The sequence below is a fragment of the Pleurodeles waltl genome, chromosome 12 (assembly GCF_031143425.1).
Source record: "Pleurodeles waltl isolate 20211129_DDA chromosome 12, aPleWal1.hap1.20221129, whole genome shotgun sequence".
Classification (NCBI taxonomy): domain Eukaryota; kingdom Metazoa; phylum Chordata; class Amphibia; order Caudata; family Salamandridae; genus Pleurodeles; species Pleurodeles waltl.
The window spans coordinates 285,913,979-285,934,392 of NC_090451.1; the positions used below are offsets into that span (position 1 = coordinate 285,913,979).

The 20,414-nt window shown below is 44.5% G+C and overlaps 1 protein-coding gene across 1 annotated transcript in view; it reads left to right on the top strand.

Annotated features, from left to right (window-relative positions):
• The first annotated feature begins 12,271 nt into the window (after positions 1-12,271).
• SMCO3 (single-pass membrane protein with coiled-coil domains 3) overlaps positions 12,272-20,414 on the top strand; it is a 45,337-nt gene continuing 37,194 nt past the window's right edge. The window contains exon 1 of the mRNA XM_069216250.1: positions 12,272-12,310. The gene's annotated coding sequence lies outside the window, so the exon portion shown is untranslated. The remainder of the gene's footprint in view (positions 12,311-20,414) is intronic.

Below are 20,414 nucleotides of genomic sequence, written 5' to 3' on the forward strand. Positions count from 1 at the left end.
TTGGGAGTTGCACCTGAATTAACTGAACACGAAAGTACTGTCAAAGAGTTGCTGGGACCCTCAGAATGTGAGTTGTTCACCCAGGAAGGATTGGCCTATGACCATGGCACTGGGGGGTGACTGGTAGTCCAGTGGTGACTGGACTTCTGCCAGACCTGAGAGGACTTTGTGGCATGTTAACCCTGTAACCATGACCCTCATCACCATCGTGGCATGCAGAAGAGACTCTGCAGGAAGACCCCATCAACTGCATCACATCCACAACATTCTTCAAGCATCTTCAACTTCCTTCATCCCTTGCATCAGGGCCACTCCATAGGAATCCACTGTTATGCTGATAAAGAGCCTAGAACTGCTGGAGGACAGTTTCTTCTGTTAAAGTAGCTGTTCTTGAGAAGCATGCTGGTCCCCCTGACTAGCTCCCTGCCAGAGGTGGTCACCCCAAGTACTTATAACTGACTACACTGACGTTTTTCCAAGCTTTACTTAAAAAAGTTTCTAAGTGTCAAAATTATTGAATTTGCTAAAGCGTGGTTGAGTGAAAATGCTTTGATTTCTTAATTCTTGTAAAATCCATATCTCAGGAACCCTCTGGTGGATCTTTTTCATTCTAGTGTCTACATTCTTATTAAAACACATTTTATTTTTATAAATTGGTGCCGGATTTTTCAAGTGTTGTGTTGACTTCTTAATCAATTGTTTTGGTGCTGTTTAAATGCTTTACACTTGTTTATCTGTGTAAGCCTTGCTGCTCAGTGCCACAGCTAACCTGCAACCCAGGGTTGAGTTGAGGGTTTGACCAACAAAACCTAAGGGTCCAAATGGGGTTGGTAAGTTTATTACATGGTGAGGTTGCACAGTTACACTATATAATATATCTCATTTCTTCAAAAACCTCCTAGTAGCTCAAAGTATATTTAAGAGTATTCTCCATGTTGATTGTGGAAAAATACAGTGTTTATATAATAATGCCCCATGGTCTCTGGTACAGATGTCTACGACCGACATGGTAAAAAGATGAGGACAACAGGTACTGTGCAAAACTTGCCAATGGGATCTACCTATGTTAACCCCAATAACCTGTCCTCTTCTATGTATAGTACTTATAATTTTTACAGTAAGATGGTACCTGAAAGAACCTCCCTGCTAGGCCCTGGTTCAAGGCTGGGTTTGGAAAGATTTGCTATGTGGAACGTTTTCACTAACTGGGGTGCATTAATCTGTAATGCTGTTTTCCCATAATTATTCTTTAGGGACTTGAAACAATCCAGTCTATATTCTACAATGTGCCTCCAAGCTTATGAAAGCCAAGGATTGCTTGTACTTCATTACTGATTTCAGAACCAGAGACTGCAGGTAGAGGAGGCAGCACCAGGCAAGTTCCTGATGGGCTGGTTTAATCAATCAATCATTGGCATTTATAAAGCGCGCTACTCACCCGAAAGGGTCTCAAGGCGCTGGGGGGGATGGGGTTATTGCTCGAACAACCAGGTCTTGAGCTGCCTTCTGAAGGAGAGGTGGTCCTGTGTTGAGCGGAGATGGCTGGGGAGAGAGTTCCAGGTCTTCGCTGCGAGGTAAGAAAAAGATTTGCCTCCGGCGGTGGCTTTGCGGATGCGGGGGACGGCTGCCAGGGCATGTCCGGTCGATCGCAGGGTGCGGGTGGGTACGTAGAAGGAGACGCAGTGGTTGATGAGTTTGGGTCCTTGGTTGTGAAGGGCTTTGTGTGCGTGGGTGAGGAGTCTGAACGTGATCCTCTTGCTGACTGAGAGCCAGTGAAGCTTTTTCAGGTGTCCGGAGATGTGGTGGTGGCTCGGGACGTCCAGGATGAGGCGTGCAGCGGCGTTCTGGATTCGTTGGAGTTTCTTCTGTAGTTTGATCGTGGTGCCGGCGTAGAGGGTGTTGCCGTAGTCCAGGCGGCTGGTGACGAGGGCGTGGGTGACGGTCTTCCTTGTGTCGGTGGGGATCCAGCGGAAGATCTTGCGGAGCATGCGAAGGGTGTTGAAGCATGCCGATGTGACCGCGTTGACTTGTCTGGTCATGGAGAGGGAGGAGTCCAGGATGAAGCCCAGGTTGCGGGCGTGGTTGGTGGGTTGGGGAGTGCTGCCTAGGGCGGGGGGCCACCAGGAGTCGTCCCATGCGGTGGGAGTAGGGCCTAGGATGAGGACTTCTGTCTTGTCGGTGTTGAGTTTAAGCCGGCTGTCCGTCATCCAGTCCGCTACTTCCTTCATTCCTTCGTGTAGTCTGGTTCTAGCAGAGGAAGGGTCGTTGGTGAGGGAGAGGATGAGTTGAGTGTCGTCTGCGTAGGAGATGAGGTTGAGTCCGTGTTTGCGTGCGATGTTTGCCAGGGGCGTCATGTAGATGTTGAAGAGGGTGGGGCTGAGGGAGGATCCTTGTGGGACGCCGCAGATGACCTCGGTAGCTGTTGATCTGAAGGGGGGAGGCGGACTCTCTGAGTTCTTCCGGTGAGGAACGAGATGATCCAGTCCAAGGCCTTGCCTCGGATGCCGGCGTTGTTGAGGCGCTGTATCAGGGTGCGGTGGCATACCGTGTCGAAGGCTGCGGAGAGGTCAAGGAGTATGAGGGCCACGGTCTCTCCCTTGTCGGTCAAGGAACTGATGTCGTCCGTGGCTGCGATGAGGGCGGTCTCGGTGCTGTGGTTGGCCCTGAAACCGAACTGCGAGGGGTCGAGTGATTCGTTGGTTTCGAGGAAGGTTGTCAGTTGAGTGTTGACGGTTTTCTCGATAACCTTTGCTGGGAACGGGAGGAGAGAGATGGGTCGGAAGTTCTTGAGGTCTGTGGGGTCTGCTGTCGGCTTCTTGAGGAGGGCGTTGAGTTTGGCGTGTTTCCAGCTCTCGGGGAAGGTGGCGGTGGTGAAGGATGTGTTGATGACGTCTCGGAGATGGGGGGGCGATGATGTTGTCGGCTTTGTTGAAGATGTGGTGGGGTCATGGGTCGGCGGGTGATCCTGAGTGGATGGAGTTCATCGTGCTGGTGGTTTCCTCGGTGGTGATCGGGTTCCAGGCGTGGATGGTGGTGCTGTGGGTGGTGGGTTCTGGTGGTGGGTTCACGTTTGTTGTGGTGAAGCTGTTGTAGATGTCGGTGATTTTGTGGTGGAAGAAGGCTGCGAGGGAGTCGCAGAGGTCTTGTGAGGGGGTGATGGCGTTGTTTTCGGCGTCGGGGTTGGAGAGTTCTCTGACGATGCCGAAAAGTTATTTGCTGTTGTGGGAGTTGTTGTCAAGTCTGTCTTTGAAGGATGATTTTCTTGCGGTGCGGAGGAGTTGGTGGTGTTTCCGGGTGGCGTTTTTGAGGGCTGACATGTTCTTGTCGGTCTGGTCGAGGAGCCAGGTTTTCTCGAAGGTGCGGCATTGTTTTTTGGAGTCCTTGAGGGTGGAGTTAAACCAGGAGCTTCTTTTGTGGTTGGCTCCGTTCGCTCGGGTCTTCAGGGGAGCCAGGATGTTAGCGCAGTCGGAGATCCAGCTCCTGAGGTTGTTGGCTGCTTCGTTGGGGTCTGAGGTGCTGGTGGGCGGGTTCTGGGCGAGAGCTGATGTGAGTTGGTCGGCGGTGATTTGGTTCCATTGTCTTCTTGGTGGTTGTTGAGCGTGGTGGTGGGTTGTGGTTTTCCTGTAGCTGAAGTGGATGCAGCTGTGGTCCGTCCAGGAAAGTTTGGTGGTGTGGTTGAAGGAGATGTGTTTGCTGGAGGAGAAGATGGGGTTGAGCGTGTGTCCGGCGTAGTGGGTGGGGGTGTTGACCAGTTGTTTGAGTCCAAGGTTGGAGAGGTTGTCCAGTAGGGTGGTGGTGTTGTTGTCGTTGTAGTTCTCCAGGTGGAAGTTGAGGTCTCCTAGGAGGATGTAGTCGGCGGAGGGGAGGGTGTGTCTGCTGACGAAGTCTGCGATGTCTTCGCTGAATTTGGTGCGTGGTCCGGGGGGTCTGTAGATGAGGGTTCCTCTGAGGGTGGTTTTGGGGTCGCTGTGGATTTGGAAGTGGAGGTGTTCAGCGTCGGAGAGTGTGTGGTCGGCGTTGGTTGTGATGCGGATGGAGCTCTTGTGGACGATGGCGATGCCGCCTCCGGTGCGGTTGGTGCAGTCTTTCCTGATGATTTTGTATCCGTCAGGGATGGCTATGGCGATGTCGGGTGCTGAGGAGGGGTTCATCCAGGTCTCAGTGAGGAAGGCGATGTCCGGGGCTGTTGAGTCGATGAGGTTCCACAGTTCGATGGCGTGTCTGTGGATGGATCGCGTGTTGATCAGGATGCATTCGAGGTTGTGTCCGGGGGTGTTGTTCTTGTGGGGTGCGTTGGGGGTCCGTAGGCAGGTGAATCGGCAGTTGCGGCAGGTAAAAGGACCGTGGGTGCATCTCGGGGTGGTGCGGCAGCAGCCCGGCGCTCTGCCGGTGTTGAGTTTGGTCAGGGCGGCGGTGTCGTAGGTCAGGCGTGGGAGGTGGGGGTCGCGGGGGCCAGGGGTCGTGGCGCTGGGCGCGGTCCAGGCGCGGACAGGCGCAGACGGGCTTGCCTTAGGCGCGCCTTCGGGGGCATATGAAAAACTGACTGCACAGTCATGAAGGATTGAAGTGCAGCTTTTACTGTGGTATTATGAATGACTTTAGAATAGTGGACAGCTGGTGAAACAGGGCTGAAATATTTGCTTGCCATCTAGGCGTAGATGTTTGGTCAATAGAAAAACTGTCTCTAGACTTGTAAGTGGGAGTAGTATGTAAGTGTTCATCTGCATATTTCTTGTATAATTCTTTTGCTGTTGAGTGAGGATTTTTTACTTCTCTTTGTACAGCTGTGACAGAATACATTCTTTCATCTACTGAGGGTATAGGGCAGCAGCAATCTGAATCCCAACAAGAAAGCAAGGAGAATCGACTTGTACACAGAAGAACAGTGATACAGCTGTTGAAGAAGGTAAGACTTTTTGTGATTGAAATTTAGTAGGCCATACATGTTGCATACCAGTGTTTGATCCTGTATATGACAATGTAAAAAGTGATCTGTGAGTTTGATTCATTTGTTCTATTTTCCAAATCGGCTGTGAATAGTAAACTGTTGACAGACGTCAGAGACTATCAAATCTTATGATATGCTGGCTGCTGTGCTGGATTGGGAATAAAACCTCATATGGACATAAGATATACAACAAAGCACCCTACATGGTGGTGCAGAAATCAACAGTGTGGATGTCATAGGGCTTCATTGTCATCTGCTGCTGATATCTGCTATAAATCAAGTGAAAAGAGGAGGTCATCAGGTACTTTGGAACAATGGCTAATATCTGTTCAGGTTACTCCTGTAACCGCTTATTAGACTTGGCACCCTTGGCGTGGTCTCCCCTAACTTTATGCCTCTGTTTCCCAGGTTGTTGATGTGTGCTGGACTCTGTTTTGCTGTTTTTGTTACTCTGGGCACCTTTCCACTGCTATTCAGTGCTAAAGTGCAAGTGCTCCTATGTAAAATGTATGTGTAATAGGATTTCCATGATTGGCATATTTATTTACTGGTAAGTCCCTAGTACAGTACCCTAGAGGTGCCCAGGGCCTAAAAATCAAATGCTACTAGTGGGCCTGCAGCACTGGTTGTGCCACCCACATTAGTAGCCCTGTAAACATGGCTCAGACCTGCCACTGCAGTGTCTGTGTGTGCAGTTTTAAACTGCCAATTCGACTTGGCAGTACCCACTTGCCAGGCCTAAACCTTCCATTTTCTTACATGTAAGCCACCCCTACGGTAGGCCCTAGGTAGCACCATGGGCAGGGTGCAGTGTATGTTTAAAGTAGGACATGTACTAATGTGTTTTATATGTCCTGACAGTGAAATACTTCCAAATTTTGTTTTTTAAGGCCTATCTCTCGCATAGGTTAACATGGGGGCTACGTTTAAATGTGATTAAAGTCTAGATTCCCTTTGGGAGCAGACGGATATATGGCATTTGGGGTTTCTGAACTCACAATTTAGAAATACATCTTTTAGTAAAGTTGGTTTTGAGATTGTGTGTTTGAAAATGCCACTTTTAGAAAGTAGGCATTTTCTTGCTTAAACCATTCTGTAACTCTGCCTGTTTCTGGATTCTCTGTCTGAGTTAGTTTGACAGTTGGGCTGTTTTGCACCTCTTTCTAGACAGTGACACAAAGGGCGCTGGGGTGTATAGCCTGCATATCCTCATGAGCCATCTGTGCTAGGAGGGAGGGAAGGAGTGGTCACTCACACCTGAAAGGGCTGTGCCTGCCCTCACACAATGCAGTCTCCGACCCCCTGGTGTGTGTCTGGTGCCTGGCCTAGGCAAGGCAGGATCTAACAAACAAGAGAGACTTTCCTTTGAAGTAGGCCCACTTCAAAGGCAGAAAGGGGTATAAGAAGGGCACCCAAAACCCTGAAAAATTAGATCAGTTCTGGAAATCAAGAGGAATCTCTGCCAAGGACAAGAGCTGAAGAGCTGAGGAGGAGTGCTTCCCTGTCTGTGACTGTGCTTTGTGGACCTACCCTGCAGTTGCTGCTTCTGCCTGTGAAGGGGGACAAAGACTGGGCTTTGTTGTGCATTCCTACTTGTGAAGAAATCTCCAAGGGCTTGACCTGAGCTTGCCTCCTGTTGTTGAAGTCTCAGGGCCATCAAAGACTTCACCTGCCAGCACCTGGACTCCCTGCTGAGACTCCTGCCATGCCAAGTTGTGCCCTATTTAGTTCCTGGGCCCTTGAAAGGTGAAGCTGGAAGACAAAGACTGAAAATCCATGCACAGACTGCCGTGCGGGTAAATGTTCAACGCAGCTTCCGAGACGTGGCTGCGAAACGACTCGCCGCCGGCTTCGCAGCTGAAATCTATGCTCCACCTGCATCATGGCTGGAAGATCGACGCAACGCGGCTGGAGAAACGATGCACCACACCCGCTGGCAGAGGCTGTTAACGTCACAACCCCACATAGCGTGGTTTTCTGATACCGTGCAACTGGAGTTTTGATGCAAACCTTGCTGGGTGTGGAAAACCAACGCAAAGCCTGCTCGGACCTGAGGTGCCTGTCCGGATCGACGTATCGCTCTCTTGCAGAGAGGAAAAATGACGCACACCGACCTGACCGGAGGAGGAACGACGCACGGTCTCACTTGTGAGTGAGAAATCGATGCATCATTGGCCTTTTCCGATGCACACTCACCTGTATGGTGATATTTTGACGCTACCCAGGTACTTTTGCACGCTAACAGTGTTAGCACCGTTTTCTAAAGGATTAAAGACTCTTTTTGCTTTTTAATTCATAACTTGACTTGTGTATGGTGGATTTTTTATGTTTTGGTCTTGTTTAGTTTAGATAAATATTGCCTATTTTTCTAAATCTGTGTTGTGTCCTTTTGTAGTGTTTTCACTGAGTTACTGTGTGTGTTGGTACAAATACTTTACACCTAGACTCTGAACTTAAGCTTGCCTGCTCATGCCAAGCTACCAAGGGTATGAGTGGGGGTTAGCTCAGGGTGATTCTCCTTTACCCTGACTAGAGTGAGGATCCTTGCTTGGACAGGGGTTAACCTGACTGCCAACCAAAGACCCCATTTCTAACACTGCTTCTCTTCTGTGTGTAGTAACAGCCTTAACAATGGATGGTGTCTGACTCTGTCTCCATATCCAAGCAATGAAGTTCCAGGTTCTAAACAAGCTAACAAAGAAACTGAACCCGGATCTAATTTAGGAGCTTGCTTCTTCTTGCTTTACATTGTGTGAGTATTCTGTTGCCCTTTATACTGTCTGAACTGGGTTTCTGCCACAAGACTTGGTACAAAGATTCTTTGCAGTTGCTCCAAAAATTATTTAGTCAACGTAGGGTTGAGATTGGATGGAAAGTCAAGCATATTATAGTCTCTCTCCTAGACTGCCTGTAAAGTCTCTAATGGCTAAGGTTATCTATGTCTTGTAGCTTAATTCAAACACAAATTTACAAACCCAAATGTTCTGGCTATCTTTAGGTAAAAAAGTTTCTTCTGTCATTGGTGATTTTGGTTGTTTGGAAGTGAGAGATGGTAAACGTGAAAATGCATCATCAATAACAGAGTCCATGATAAATGGGTGACTCATGAAATAGATGATTAAGAGATGACTGAAGACATAAAAGGATCAATGAATGAGTGAGTGCACGGATGAATGGATGAATTAGTGGGCTCTGAGTGACATCATTCACTCTTGTTGACTGTTTGATGTCACTCAGAACCCTTTAGTGAAAAACATCCCTGTTAATCAGTTATTGATCTATAATTCCCTATAATCTAATAGGCAGCAAGAATGGGTCAAATGTTAGATAAAAAAGATGGGCAAAGCTGTAACAGATGTCCAGCAAATGATATAAAAATAGGTACTATTGGAAATTGGGTTACTGGTTGGGGGGTGAAACCGTATTCGAGCAGCAACCCCAATCTCTGTCAAGGTAAACACATGCAAACCCCAAATTAACCTGTGCTTAACTCTCCAGTAACTTGCCATGAAGCAGTTATGCTTAATTTAGGCGCAATGTGTAAAGTATGCAGCACTTCAAACAGTAATAAAGTGAAAACACAACAGAAGATAAATCCCATGGCAATTCAGAAAAATAGAGTGACATTTAATAAATTATTTGAGATTAAAAGATGGCATGGCCAAACAAAATGGCCGCTTAAATGCTCCTCTCGGCACTACCACTGGCATATAAGTAATCCTGACATAATTCTGTGCTATCCTTTTTTAAATCCTCACCCAATGGCTTCCCGCTGCATTGCTGACACAACACATTGTGCCATAGACTTTCTGAAGGGTCCTTGAGCCACCCTGTGGAACAGAGTCAGGTGTGCCCCTCGAGGCTTGGGCCAGTGCCATCTTCTTCATGGAGGCAAAACGGGCCTGGCGTACAGTGAGGAGGAGATACCCATAAGTTGTGGATCCTTGCCAGATTTAGACCCTTGGAAAGAAACTGGATTGCCTCTGGAATCTGACTGCAAGACCTGAGACCCGGATTGCCAGTTTGCTGTGAAGTTCTTCTCAACTGGTCAACCCCCATTGTGGCACCATAGGAGGTGAGGAGGCCTGTAGGCAGTGCTGCTGATGAAACTGAGAGAGGGGAGGACATGTAAACCCCTGGGGCGTCTATGACTGGCTGCCGCCAGAGCTGGGCTGTGTGGTGAGCTGCATACGCTGCACCGCAGTTCCTGGGAATACCCCAAGGGTGCCATCCTGTGGCCTGTGGGGACTGCCTCATGGCATGTCGTGGAGTGGCTGGCATGGTGTTCAGTGTGCGCTACAGCCCCCGCTGCCGACCTAAGAGAAGAGAAGCTGGTGGTGAATTGGGGGCCCCTTTACGCAGATACTGAGGCCTTCTGAACATTTATTTAACTCTGGCTCACGTGCTCCAATAATCGTAAGGTACCCAGATACTTACCACGTGCACATGTTTGACTGCCATGAACTCCTACACTCCTGGCCATTCTCGTATTCTGCCTGCTGCTGCTATTGCTTAATAATGTGCTGCTGCTGCAAGGCTCCCAGCGGAGGAGTGCAGGGATGGCCCTGAATATTGACTGTGGGAGACTGGATAGCACTGAGGGGCCCTTGCCCCGGAGGGAACATTACTGACTGGTGCCCCATTTGCTAACACATGTTGTCGTGTGCAGACTTGGACATCGACAGAGCTGGCTCTCTCTGGGTTGCCTGCAGTGATCCCTCTGTGAAGTCACGGATCCAAGGACCTGAGATCAGTGGACTGTTTTGTGAAACTCCGTTTCGAACTAGGGGTTGTTCAACCTCTGTGGGGAAATACTGCTGGATTCCAGGGACCCTTGCTTTGTGCACAAAGTACCTGGTTTGAATCAAAATTACATGCACAGAAACCGTAGAGGAGGAGATGCGTGGAAAAATAAGGTGTGCATTGGATTTTCCTACGCGGCACAGACTATGCGTTGTTTCTTTCCACGCTGCAAGGGGCTTTGCGTTGATTTCTGGCATGCAGTCTTTGGTCCTCACTGCAGGGTTCTTTTCACACCCAGGGACGATGTGTGGAAATCCTGGGCTTGCGGAACACCACATCGACTTAGCATTTAAAGGTACTTGCGAAGCCTTAAACTCCACTTTTTCTACATATAAGTCACCCCTAAGCTAGGCCCTAGATAACCCATAGGGCAGGGTCCTATGTAGACGAAAGGCAGGACATGTACCTTTGTGTTTTATATGTCCTGGTAGTGGAAAACTCCTAAATTTGTAATCCAATACTGTTGATCTGCTCCTTTCATAGGCTAGCATTAGGGCTACCCTCATATACTGTTTGAGTGGTAGATTCTGATCAGAAAGGGGTAAACAGGTCATATTTAGTGTGGCCAGAATGAAAATAGAAAATCCTGCTTATTGGTGAAGTTGGTTTGTATATTTCTATTTTAGAAATGCCACTTTTAGAAAGTTAGCATTTCTCTGCACTTAAAATCCATCTGTGCCTTACAGCCTGTCTCCAATCAACGTCTGGTGCTGGGCTGGTTGACATCTCCCTTGTGCGTTCCACTCAGACAACCACAAACACAGGACACTCAGTCACACCTGCACTCCTCTGCATACTGAATCGGTCTTCCTGGGCTGGAAGGGTGGAGGGGCCTGACACTTACATTTCAAAGGCTAGTGGCCTGCCCTCACTCAATAGAATGCCAAACCCCCTACTGGGACCTTGGCAGGCAGACTGTTACTGAAAGGGGAATGTGTGCACTTCAAAACCACTCCATGAAGTTTCCCCCACTTCAAAGGCATTTTTGGGAATATAACTGGGACCCTGACCCCACCAACTCAGACACTTCTGGACCAGATCCTGCAACCTGTCAAGAGTAACTGCCTGGCTGCCCAAAGGACTCACCTGGGCTGCTTTGCGGTGAAGGACTGCTGCCTTGCTGTTGCCCTGCTGCCTTGCTGGCCTCTGACTTTGCTGAGAAGTGCTCTCCAAGGGCTTGGATTGAGCTTGCCTCCTGTTTTCTAAAGTCTCAGGGCCAAAAAAGACTTAATCTCTTCAAGGAAATTCCTTGTGCACCAAACATTGACGCACGCCCTGCCGGAAACGACCCACAGCCTGTCCTGCGATGAGAAAATTGCTTCATAGCCGAACCGGAACAACACAGCCCACCTTCCAGAGTGAAGATTGACGCAGTGCCTGCATTGCAACCAGAAATTCGACGCACAGCCCTACCGGATGGACGCACAGCCGAGCCAGAATGATGCAGCCCGACTTCCTGAGTGAAGAATCAATGCAACACCTACCGGATTGTCACAACGCCTGTGACTTCGTCCCGCACGCCCAGGATTTACACGCATCGTCCCTGGGTGTCAAAAGAACCCCGCATCGCAGTAAAGACCCATGACTACGTTCCGAAAATTGACGCAAAGCCCCTTGAAGCGTGGGAAGAAACGACGCATCATCTGTGCTGCATCGGAAAATCCGACGCACACCTTATTTTTCTACGCATCTCCTCCTCTGCGGTCCCTGTGCGTGTAATTTTGACGCACACCAGGTACTTTGAGCACACAAGAGACAACTGTAGATTTTTTAGATCTAAGACTCTTTTTAATCTTGCAAAAGTGATATTTCAACTTGTGCTTATTGAATCTTTATTGTGTTTTACCTTAATTTTACTAGATAAATATCACATATTTTTCTAAACCTGTATGGTGTATTTTTGTGATGTTTTCACTGTTATTGCATGATTTATTGCACAAATTCTTTACACATTGCCTTCTACGTTAATCCTGACCAGAGGGTGGGGACAGGATAATTTGGATTGTGTGTGACTTACCCTGATTAGGATTGTGGTTCCTATTTGGGCAACGGTGAATACCTCTGTCAAATAGAAACCACATTTCTAACAGCTGTTCTTTGTCTTTTATGTCCTTACTAGTATTTTGAGTCCCCTACACTCACTTGACAAAAAGTGCATAAGAGCTGACAGGCCACTTGTAAAATTACAAACTAACAACAGTTAAATCATAGATATTAGTCACCGCTTCCCACTCAGGCGTAGAAGTGTGATAAAGAAGATAACAGATTCTGTTCACATATACTTTTATCCAACTTTTCTCATGGTTTTCTTTGAATTCATGGGATTTCGAGAATTACTTTTCCTTAGTCATTCTGAATTAGTTGATTTAAATTTGGCACCGGTTTTCCTACAGTAGATCTGGCAGGCAGCAGGACCCAGCACCAAAGAGAAAATGCTCCAACAGCCTGAATGGTCAGCAATATCGCAGCACAATGAGCACAAAAAACAACAGAACGCCAGGATACGCCTGGAGCCATTTATGCCTGGGCTGATGCTGAGCTGGCGTTGAAGCGCATAAGGTAGGACATGTTGTATTATTTTGCAAACATGTGAATCTGGAAATCGTAATTTTAGGTACCACAGAGTAAAAGCCAGAGGCCACTTGCTCTAAATAGATTCAATTTCACAATTTGCCTATTAATTTCGATGTTTAATTTTCAGAAACGGTAATTTCCACGGATTTTACGTATTTATTTTTGATTTACAGATTGATGTATTTAGTTGAACTTCTGTAGCGCTTTAAATAAAACTAAATAATTTATATTCGTGTGGAGCGCAAAGACACAATTAAGTTATAGTTTACATGAATACTATTAGCACTGTTTACACGCCTTCTTATCAAATGTCAAAATACACATTGAACAAGTTCGTAGACAATGCATGTCAATACACAATGTTGGGATATACAGTATTTTCCAGACTTGTTTTATACACATTACAATCTGCTAATGCAAATACAAGTGCAAACAAAACTGGGAACACGGTGACAGCGTTTGTTGTTCACAACTAAAGCTCTCTGCAAACAAAAACACATTTCCTAAAATATACCAACAAACACGAATATTATTTTCTCTGAAAAAAATAGTATTCGAACAAAATAGTCCTGATTTGTCATTGTGTTTCAGTCTTTTTTTGCGCACCTTGTAATCAAGATATATTTTTATTATGTTTATCCAGTCCCTGCTGTGCTCTCAACATCGTTGTTTTGTTCAACAGAAACCTAATAATAGTGTTAAAAGGCTAAGATTAAAACGCATAACCGCTGATGAACATCTGCTGCCCATTAAAGTTTTAATAATGTGGTACTGGTATCATAGTAAGCAAGTTAATCCATCTCTGAGCAGCTGTTCTGTTTCCCAGTCACCGTGAGGCATGCTGTGCAGGAGGCTTCTACCAGACACGGGACCGGTTAGTTAATTCAAGAAGAGAGACTGCACAAGCCCAGCTCCTCGAAACGGAGTTAAGCAGTTAGCACCTGTATCCACTTTTGATGTTTATAATCTCGGAACCTTCAGCGCCAAATGTATTCATGAAATGTTACCTATGGGTGTGTAGAAAATATGAATTGTTAAACATACTTATTCGAAAAAAGTTACAGCTTCACAATTAATTTGAGAACTGCAGTAAAAGTGGTAATAAATCAAAAATCTACCCCAACATATTTGAAGAAATTTTGAAAATGTCCTTTTTTTTTTTTTTTAAATCTGTTTATTAAACTTAATACAAAACAAGGCACAAAAGTAGCAGTACATTACGTATGATTTGGTGAGAAAACACCTAGTTTCTCTCCATATGCTTTTCTTAACATTTGTACATTACACTGCACAACACTGCTGTATTTTAGTGTACTGGGAAAATGTACTTAAGTAACACCCTTAGGATTCATGGCTCAAATGAGGGAATACAGAGGTTAGGACATAATTGCACAATAAATTCCAACATCGAAGCACACTTCTATGGTCACCAAAAATTTGAGCTTGTCCAGTACTGGTCCAGTCATGTTTCTACAATTCTAGTCAGATTCATATGGCTAAAAACAGGACTAATGCATTTATCAAACAATAACATAAAATAGTGGGCACAATGTGTAAAGCACAGTAAGTGACACATGATCAATTTAAAGAGATCCAGATCTCTGCAGATGAAAAGCAGTCCCCATCTACGTTGAATTTAAATGTAATAAATGCTATATCCCCCTTGTCAAAGGTGAGAACAGGGGACTTGAGAAAGGAAATACAAAACCAGAAGGGAAGGAAAGAATGGTATGGCTCAAGCACAGAATTTTGTACTAAACTTTCGGTATGAAGACAGAAAAGATAGTTTCAATAAGTTCAATATCTGATTGTTGGTGAAGAGAGTAGTTTCAATGAAAAAAGTGTTTGAGCTGTGACATTTTCAAGATCCTCCTGAGATTTGTTTTGTTTATTTGCCACATAATGGGAATGACCAGAATGTAGATAATTTGTGTACTAAACTGACAAGATTCTAACTAGAACTGAACTTACGCAGCTCAGATTGATCTACAAAGGAGTAATGAAACTAAAGTGGCCTTTCCCAGAGTTAATCAATCTGCATGAAGAAGTGCTTCGAAAGGAGTTCCATGTACGTTTTTGGAATGCTAATTTGAACTGGAATTTGCTTAGTCCTATCAGGAAGACCATAGTTTCCACATCTTCCTATATGCCCTGTCAAGTAACAAAGGGCTACTCTGATGGGACAGGCTGGGCTAATAATGGTGCTTTTGGCCATGTTGTTAACATGTTTATGAAGGTTGAGGGATTATGTAAGTATAAAAATAGATGTGTTAGGTGGTTGGAGAGCAGTCTATGATCTTTGTAGGGCTCAGTGAGTTCTGGAAAAGTATAAAGGATAGTTGGGGCAAAGGGAGTAAGAATTCCGTTTTGCTGGGATTGAGTTTGAGATGATATTCAGAAAGAAGGTATGAGTTGGAAAGAGGAACCTGTGGCTGGCGAGAAACTTTATTGATATCCCTCGGGGTTCAAAATATATGGTGAATGTATGGGCTAGGACAGATTCATGAGGCTCTCACTGTAATATTGATACACAGTTAGAAAAAGAAGTGCCTGCTTTGATCTGTTGTGACTGATTTGTGAAGAAATATTCAAATCAATTCAGAACCTTGTATTTGAGACCCATGCAGTTTCTTACATTTTTAACTAGAATGTCATGATCAATAGTATAAATAGCTACCAGCAAGTAGAAACAATGTAATGGAATCATCAGCATACACAAGGCATCATCAATGATTTGCAAGATAGTTGTTTTAGTGATAGAGCCTGTTCTGAAACCTGACTGGAAACACTGAAAAAGGGTATTTTCATTGCAAAACTATTTCAGATTCGTGTTAATGCAGCTTTCAAGACTATCAAGGAAAGGAAAGGTAGACCAACCAAATACTGGAGGAAAACTATTATGATTACCCAGGACAGAATTGTTTTTTAAAGAGATAAATTTTACCAAAGTTCAGGTAGGTCAGAATCAATTCCTGAGACAGAGAGTGATAAAAATAGATTGGTGTGGCAGTTGAGTATGCAAGCTTGGTAATGGTAAACAGTGTATAATCTGCAAAATGATTGGAGTGTTTCAGTGAATTTTGTGAATTTGGTGATAGTATTAAGAAATGCTGGGCTTGCTGTAGAAGTTTGCAGGCGTTTTACTCCATCACAACATTGACGGATGTCCTGTCTGCCAAAATTGGACATAATGGGATATAGATTTCGGCGGACAGGACGTCCGTCAATCTTGTGATGTAGTAATCCATCCGCCAAATTCTAAATCAGGCCCTCAGTCTGGGATAGGTAAGGATTCACCAAACATATAGTAGATAAATATTCAAGTTTATTCTGTACATTAGATTACCTACAGTTTACAGCTGTCCAATTCACTCCTGCCTTAATCCACTAGAGAATCCATTCCTCCTACATTCTAAATTCTATATTACATATGCAAAGTTCTACCAACTCTACACATCTCCCCCCTTACACATACACATCTCAATTGTCAACAAGAAGGAACAAATAGAGCTTATGTTCTTACAACTCAAATGCATTACTACATAAATATCTCTAAGAACATATGGAATATATAAGACATCATAATGACATGTAAAGACGCAGCAATGCATGCACATAGCAAATCATCCATAGCCACAAATACAAGTGCAAAAGAATTATATAATGACAACTAGTACTATTATTCTTCTTCATCATCCATAACGCTTTTTAGACACTTGCACACATTCCCCAAACTCCACACAGATCCATCCTCCAGAATCACAACACTGCATTTTACCTCTTTCACCTTGATTGGTTGGGAAAACTTACTTTCCCCTTTCCTGTCAATTTTTCATTTTCTCACTGCCACCCAATCACCCTTCTTTATGTCCACTCTTTATGCCCTTCTTTATGTCCACTCATTTGACACCTTTCTTAGTGTCATAATATTTCTTAGGTTTTTGTTGTTTTTCTGTCACACTGTCTTTTACAGTACGGAGGTCAACCAATGCACACTCTTTACTTTTTAACCATTCTGGAATTTCCTTCCTCCCTGTTTCCCTTCCTTTAAGGGAAATGAAAGGTGATACCCACGTCATTGAGTGAGGCAAAACTCTACATGCCCAAATCAATTTCCCTAACTGCTCTTTCCATGGTAACTCATTATCTAAGGATAGTTGGATGTTCCCCATAATTAGGTGATGGACTCGCTCAACTGATTTGCATATGGCCTAACTGGGGTGGTGTTGTGGGCAAAAAAACACTGGATTAAAGCCAGATCTTTGTGACTGGGGGTGAATGTTTGCATTGTTAGGCATTCCATCTATCATCTGTTCGTTTCTGCTTTTGCATCATTCTTTGGAACACCACTGAGGCCGATGATAAAACGAAAGCCATCTTGCAATAACAATAGGCCCCCATCAGTGTAACAAATGATGTAAGATGTCTGAACTTTCTTGAGGATCAATCTGATGATAGGCAGCAGACACATTGATGGCACTGAAAATGTCACCACCTCCCATTGCTGTCAACATCTCTCAAATATTCAGAAGCAGTTTCCTATCAACCCACATGTTTCTATTGAAGTCACGTAAGTCAGTGCACAGGCAAATCTTCCCCCCCTCCTTAGGGGCCTTTACAATGGGTGCTAGCCACTTTGAGGACCCAATTAGCTCAATTATCCTTTGTTCCAATAATTTATTAAGTTATTTTTGCTAAGGCTCTCTCATCAGGTGTGGGATATTCCTCACTTTGTGAATAATTGGAACAGCACCTTACTTAAGCACAATTTTATGTGAGAAGCATTTCAATTTGCCTAGACCCTCCACGGGTACTTCAGAATAGCTTTTCACTATACGACTCATTAGTTTCTATCACTGTGGTCATACCATATATTTTTGCGGGCAATACTGGTTGTTTGACATTAGGGTCTAGTATTATATTAAGATCCTTTTGATGACGCCAGCCAACAGATGTGAACCCTGCTTAGGGTCTGAATGTTGTAATCAAATATTCCTTGTTGGCAAGTAGGAGTCAGGTAGCCAGTTCAAGTAGGATAGAGGTTGTAGATTTTTTTAAACGGTTACTGGATAAGTAACAAGTTACTTAATAAGGAAACCCTACCAGGAACATCATCCTCTCTGCCCAGCCCACTTTCTCTCTAACTGTCAGTCCTCCAGTCACTCACCAACATTCCATGACATCAAACATTGCCTGATCAGAGCAGAAAACAATGGAGGTGTTCAAAGAATGCATCACAAGCAGAGAAGATTATAATACATCTCCTCCCTTTAGAAAATAATAAAATGCAAACATGAAACAGAAGATAGAAAATAATAAAGCACAAGAAGAAAACATAGGAGACTCTATCTTTGATAATACCTATAAATTATTCAACTCAATAAATGTATTCACACAATGGTTGCACCTGACCACATCCACATAAAACCAAAAGCCCATCTATATACATTTCCACTGGACCCATAGAACACCAGCTATTACTCAACCAGGCAGAAACAGTCAAATGAAATATTAAAGCCACAAAATGGGTATCTTTAAACCCTCACTCAACCCAGAACAGGGCAAATTCTGCATACCACAATGGGTTTCTTCCAACCCTCACTGTAGCTTTAGGCAAAGGTGTCTTTGAACCCTCATTCTAGAAATTTGCAATGGATATCTTTCAACCCTCTTCCAATCTGTGGCAATAAAGAACTTCATGAATTTATCAAATGGGTCTCTTTCAACCTACACAACACCGAACAGTGGGTATCATGTAAACTTAGCAACAGGTCTCGTTCAACCCACACTAAATCCCACAAAAAGGGCATATCATGAATTTATCATGGATCTATTTCAACCCACAGGCATTCCAAACAACAGGGCATCTTGTGAACTTAGTAATGGACTAGCACTACACATTGTTGCAGGCTTAGGAACGATCACCCTCTACTGCATACTCTCACAGAGCTAGAGACTTAAATAACACAATACATCTATCATATGCATGCATAACATGGATGTCTTTTACTTAGCACTATCGCAGGATCAAGGTCACATTTCATACGCTCACTCTTTACTGCTAACCATCCACAGAATCAGGGGCACAAAACCCTGACTCAACCGTAGTCACTTCCACTCCACAAACTCCTGCACGATCTTACAGGAGCACAAACGCAAAATTAAAAAATAGTTTTGGCAAATGACAACATCAGTAACACTTCAGCATAACTTTGCACAAAATTGTTACAATATGACTAGACTTAATATGTAACCATTCATCATTGCATGCAACACATATTTAAAACATTGTCCTGACAATTTCACTCAAAGTAGCACAAATGAAAACATATAGGGGGTTATTCCAACTTTGGAGGAGGTGGTAATCCGTCCCAAATGTGACGGATTTACCACCAGCCGTATTACGAGTTCCATAGGATATAATGGACTCGTAATACGGCTGGTGGTATATCCGTCACTTTACCGTCACTTTTGGGACGGATTACCACTTCCTCCAAAGTTGGAATAACCCCCATAATTTGGAAGCAAAATCAGCATGACATTTGTTTTAGAAAAGAAATGGCAAACCCAAAGTCCTCCACAATGGTGATCGATATCTCACCCGAATATGCAACACAGAGCCCATGAAAGTATATGGGGCAGCAAAATCAGCATGACAAAAAAAAATTACCATGGCAGGTACTCAAAGTTCTCCACTCTGGTGAGCAACATCTCACCCAGACTACATAGAATACCCTGGGTAAAGATCCAATACTTAAAGACACATTACAGTTCCTTAGATGCTCAGTTTACCCAAAGTTCTCCACTCCAGTGAGCCACATCTCTTCCAAACTACACACAATTCCCTGGGTGTAGACACATTGCAGCTCCTTAGGTGCTCAGTTGAATACAGTGCTAAAGTTGTGAATAAAAACGTGCCGGTGTCCAAACCTCTTCCCTTAAACACGTGGCTACTGCAATTACATTTGCGAACATGGAATACTAAACCAGCGTATTCCTGAACCCATCTCAGGCCCCTTTAATCCATTTACAGCCACTCCCTGTTCCTCCAGCTCACTCCTGCAGCTTTCTTCTTTCTCACTTTGTGGCCCTTTTTCGTTTTTCTCTCCTCCATCTTTCCCATGTGTCTTTTGCTTGCAGTAAATGCTAGAGGCAGAAAAATAAGTGCCAGCCCTCAAAAATAAGTGATGGTGCTCCACACTGGAAACAACAAGCACAAATTAAGCTCTAGTTGAATGTCACAAATGTATACATCACACATCCCACCAGAAATGCTGACTGCAAGTCATTCCACTCTACAGATTAGATCAACTCTGTATTATGTCCAATTGTGTGCATGCAACGTTCAGCAGGCCACTTCTTAGGTATTCATAGTCAGTTTAGTATCAAACCAATTAAATACACATCTGACTCAGTTTCCACCAGGCACAGCAGGCTTGGCTCAAAAACAGTGACTGCTTAACAGTGTCTTTGTTCATCTGTGCACAGTTAAGTAGAGCACCCTCTCAGTCTGCAGGCTGTCTGATGAGAAAGACACTGGTGGGTTTCAGGGTGTCTTCTTTTCCTCTTCAAGCAGCTCTTTTCTTCTCCTGCATCTTCAATGTTCCTTCACTTCTTTGTGTCATGAGTTAGAGGGTAAATAACAAGTTACTTAGTAAGGAAACCCCACCATGAGCAGCATCCTCTCTGCTCAGCCCACTCTCTCTCTAACTGTCAGTCACCCAGTCACTCACCAACATTCCATGGCATCACACACTGGCTGAGCAGAGCAGAGAACAATGGAGGTGTGCACAGAATGCATCACAAGCAGAGCAGATTATAACATTGTGCTTTGCACGTGTGGCTTCAAATCCCATCCTCGTCACCAGTTATGTAAGGATTCACCAAACATATAGTAGATAAATGTCCAACGTTTTTCTGCCCATTAGGTTACCTCCAGTTTACAGCCTTCCAATCCACTTTTGTCTCAATCCACCAGAGAATCTATTTCTCATACTTTCTAAATTATATATTACATATGCAAAGTTCTACCAACTCTACACATACTTCTTTGGCACACAATTGCTGGGAGTGCAGGATTGGAAATGTT